This window comes from Myxine glutinosa, chromosome 1, assembly GCF_964187855.1.
Source record: "Myxine glutinosa chromosome 1, kmMyxGlut1.1, whole genome shotgun sequence".
Classification (NCBI taxonomy): Eukaryota; Metazoa; Chordata; class Myxini; order Myxiniformes; family Myxinidae; genus Myxine; species Myxine glutinosa.
In genome coordinates, this window is record NC_136261.1 from 219,204,941 (window position 1) to 219,209,729 (window position 4,789).

The 4,789-nt window shown below is 45.5% G+C and overlaps 1 long non-coding RNA gene across 1 annotated transcript; it reads left to right on the forward strand.

Annotated features, from left to right (window-relative positions):
• Positions 1-274: 274 nt before the first annotated feature.
• LOC137418258 (uncharacterized) lies at positions 275-4,555 on the forward strand. Its single transcript, XR_013622066.1, has 3 exons — positions 275-477; positions 4,224-4,337; positions 4,500-4,555. It is a non-coding gene; the product is annotated as an uncharacterized LOC137418258 (long non-coding RNA).
• The last annotated feature ends 234 nt before the right edge of the window (positions 4,556-4,789 follow it).

Genomic DNA, 4,789 nt, shown 5'->3' on the forward strand with positions numbered 1-4,789 from the left:
TCCGGAGGCAGGGGGGCGCAGAATAAACAATAATAACAATTCACACAATCAAAAAAATATACAGTTCTCACATCCACAACACTATTTATAGAGGATGTTTTTTTTTTCTCTCTCTTCCTGGAATTTTATTTTCCTGCGTGCCTTTCTCATTAAACTTTGAATTTTTATTTTAACATGTTTTATCATCGGAGGTTTCACCTTTTTAATATATATATATATTGATTTCTGTTTATTCTTCAGCTTGACAACGTGCTTTGTGACGATCTGTGGATCGTAAAGGTCATTGACTTTGGCATGGCGAGAATTTGCACGCCAGGTGAAAAGCTTGATCCCGACCGTGGCACACTTGGTTACTTGGCACCAGAGTTCTTCAACATGGAGACATATGAAGGTCCCCCAGCCGACGTGTGGGCACTCGGCATTCTGTCCACACAATTATTTGTTGGATGGAAATTTGATGGACGTGATCTTTTTCAAGTGAGTATTGTTTATGATGGTGTGAAGATCATTATCACATAGACATGTGACCATCATTATAACATGCAAAGTTGCCTTTTGAACATAACTGCTCTAATTGTTGTTTTGAAAACATTTTTTGTTGTTGAAAGTGTTCGGTAACTTATCGGTTGAAAGAATGGAGGAAGTGCTGTGGATAGCTTGAAATAACTTGGCAGGAGGTAACAGAATGTGAATATTGTAGCGTCGATCCTGTAGTGAAGACCTCAAGGCGACGTTTGACCAAACGAGCCTTAACGACGAGGCGCATACCCAAAAATATGGCGGTGCTATCTCTTTGGCACGCGCGGGAGAGATAACGAGTTCTCGACCTGAACGGACGGATGTGACAGGGGTTTAATCCGAAAGCATGAACACAGAACATGACAAACAATTGAAAATGCAACACAGATGAATTTAATGAAATAAAGCAAAGAATAAAAATGAACATTGAGGTAAATTGAATATTTCCTAATGTGAGACGTCTCCACTCAGACATGAAAACAGACAGGGGAATGATTAAATAAAATAAAATAAAATCCCCCCTTTTGGCCGACACTCAGCTCTAGCCTCGACGAGCACTTTGGTGGAGTCAGTCGACGAGAAGATCGCACTTCGAAGTGCTCGAACAATGGCGCCGGTCAATCACGTGAGCACACAGAGCTGTGCAACAGGCAGCCAAACGTCTCAGTGCTTAATCCTGGGCCAGCCAGCACAACACGTTCCCCAGCTCCCCCGAAGAGCACCAAGTCGAACAACCTCCCCTCCTCCAATGTGGCAAAGGCTCCCCAAAGCTCCGAAAATGTTCTCTACACAAAAACCGCACACGAGCCAGCCCCAAGAACCAGAGACAGCAGCATCCACCCACCACGAAACTCCGGACGAGAGAGAGAGAACAATGGCGATCCCTTCACTTTTCTTCCTCCTTTCTCGATCGTTCCCTCTGACCAATCGTTCCCTCGCTCCAATCACCAAGCGCAATTCAATCACCCCATCCTTCCTCAACCAATCCTCATTCGGGACCTGACCTCACGACCATTCTTGACTGCCCATCGAGAAAGTTTGGAGGCGGGGCTACCTGGCTGTGGCAATGTGCCGAATGCATGGCTGGCCGAGTTAATTTTATAAGAACAAAGGGAAAAAATCACAGGGACAATTACACACTGGGGATTATTCTTCAGCCCTACCTAATTAGCATAGCTCCACCCCTCGTATGGCGACATATACGATCTTACCCGGACATCGCCTCTTACAATGCAAAGGGATACGGTGTACCTATTCTAAATCGGGGTACACACCGGGATCATTCATCCCAGCAAGCTGGGACTCAATTTGCCGACCTCGGAAGGATGACAGGCTGAGTCAATCCCCCTGGCGTTAATTCAGCGATCGACCAGGATTCAAACTCAGGATCCTCGGATCCCAAGCCTGCACCCCAACCGCTAAGCCGGGGTGGGAGGGGGGAGGGGAGGGGAGGGGGAGGGGAGGGGGAGGGGGAGGGCCAGTCAACAATGACGTTGCAGTTCTCATGGTCGGAGAGCAGCACAACAATCGCGACATCGTCCTGAATCTTCGCAACAGCACGAAGCGGATTTTGGAGACTCACCAATCCTGTGACGCCCTCCAGTACCGGCGTTGCCGGGCGGGGGAAGGGAGACCCGTACATTCCCAACCCGTACATTCGCCCTCTCGACTCAAGCTCACTCGGACAAAAGCCTCGCACAAATTACACAGTGAAGGCCCAATGGCCATGTCTATGCCACAAATCAAGTACGTCAGCGAGTCGGGCGCACTGAATTGAAAATATATAGAACGCTCATACTCCGTGAAAAGTGAAGCTACAATATATTTGAAAAATTTCATTGGTTGCTAGGAGACGGCAGCATGTAAAAACCGTTTGAATATTTGCAATACAGTTTGATCCAGAGGTAAGTGGTATGGTCTTGCTGGTTGGTGGACACGATATGTGTAAGGGAAATTATTTTGGTGTCCTGTATCTCGTCGTGCTAGTTGGTGAACACGGTACATTTAAGGGAAATGATTTTCTGTCATTCTTCTGAGTGGTTGCTTCTCCTTCCCCGTATTTTTGTTCATTTTATTGTTTTTTTCCACTCTCTTGAGTTGTGGGCCTTCCTTGAGTGGTATTACATTTATCATCATCATCATTGGAATGTCTGTTGTAAAGATACGGACATCAAGTCCGTATCTTGACGCAGAGAGCATCAAGCACCATCTTTTTATACCAGGCAACGGCAAGTCGGCAACGCACTAACGCAGACCTTGCTCGGCCCCACCCACAGCAACCTCTCTCGGCCCCGCCCAAAGCTGCCTCGCTCGGCCCCGCCCACAGCGATCTCGCCCGGGCCCGCCCACAGCGACCTCGCTCGGTCCCGCCCACAGCGACCTTGCTCGGTCCCTCCCACAGCGGCATCACTCCGCCCTACACGGCACTATCGATATATTATTCGTACAATGCCGGGTACTTCTGCTCGCTGAAAACAAATCTGTGTGAAACATGCTAAATCATGCTAAATGCTAATCATGCAGAAGTACCCGGCAAAAACGCAATCGCTCTGAAGTATGTGCGAACGCGTAACTGAGTTAATGGCGGCAACGAACATCACGTGATCGCTCTGAGCGAATCAGCGCGCTGCTCTGCTTCCGGTCAGATTCCGGTCATAATATTTCGCGCTGAGATAAAAATATGGTAAAAACATATTATGAAATAAATTTTTAGGTCAGCCATGTTCGTCCCAGGCTCAATGGCCATGTCTGTGCCAAATATCAAGTACGTGAGCCTCTCCGTTTAGGAGTCTATCGGTAACATTACACACACACACACACACACACACACACACACACACACACACACACACACACACACTGTGTTTTATATATACTAGGGCATGCCCGTACTATATCTATATCTAAAATTATATCCCCCCCCGCCCCCTCTATTTACATGAAATGGTTTGGTCCAAAGCGAACGGCTTGCGAGTGGTGACAATCCCCCCCCTCTATTTACATGCAATGGTTTGGTCCAAAGCGAACGGCTTCCGGAGTTTGGTAAAGAAATCGCCATCGCGTGCACAAACGCGCAGGAAAGCGAATGAAACGCAAATTCGTTTTTATTAGTTGTAAAACATAGTTTAACGCCAACATAGTTTGCAAACGTGAAATAAATGAATACGCTCTCAAATGTGCCATCCGAGGCAGAGTGTGCCCGCCACGTTCGGCACACGCGATCGTTCGCTGCTCTCTGATTGGTTGAATCGTTTTTTGGACATAGCTCGGTAAGTAATTGTCCGATTAATATGAAACCTTGAAAAGGCACATCCTCGGGTCCCCAGCAATATACCTGGCAAGTTAAAAGTATATCGGACCCGTGGTTGTCGAGAAACAGCGGTCACAGACAAACAAACGTACAAACGTACAGACAGAGATTACTGGAATTATAGATAGATAGATAAACCAATAGACTTCATATTCATTGTTGAGTGAAGAGGGTTTGTTTTTTGGTTAACAAAGAAAACTTCTGTATTTTAAAGCATATTTTATTTCATGAATCAAAATGTATTTTATTCGTTCAGAGTGAAGTCTTGGTTATTGCATAAGAGATTGATTGTTTGGAAGATGCTTATGCTTATTTGGTAAATGCGACTACAGTATTTGAGTGCAATGATGCTTTTGGATTCTGTCACGAATACATTTGTTTTGTTACTTCACAGGGAGATGTCAGCAATAGCTTCGTGTACAAACCACCACCATGTGCAGACAAGCAATTGACTTCCCTTTTGACCGGGATGCTTCGGGTCAATCCAAAAGAAAGACTCACTATGAACGTGAGGGTTTGATACCGTTTTCGACGATTTGATTTGCATGAACAAGTATGTTCACACATGCTGGGGTTGCTGACCTGTTGCTGTGGAGCACAATACTGTTGTTCACTTGTGAAGGTGTTTCCTGATCGTGTTTATATTTGATTCCAACACATTGTTTTGCAGAAGATTTCAGAGCACGCGTGGTTTAAACAAAAAATTCCTTTTTACAAACTTGTAAGGTAAGCAGCCGCCCTTTTGCACTCTTTTAATATCTTCTGTTCGTGTTGTTTCTCTGCAAGATGGAAGAGCAAATGATGTATAATGGAAGAGCATGTAAGAGCAAATGATAGAGAGCATGAACTGACAACAGGGCAGCAGGGAAAGTAATGGACAAAATAAACATAAACTTCCAGTTCTGGGTCTGAGTGCGCTAGACTTTGATCCTCTTTCCAGTTTATCAAAGCTAAGTTTTC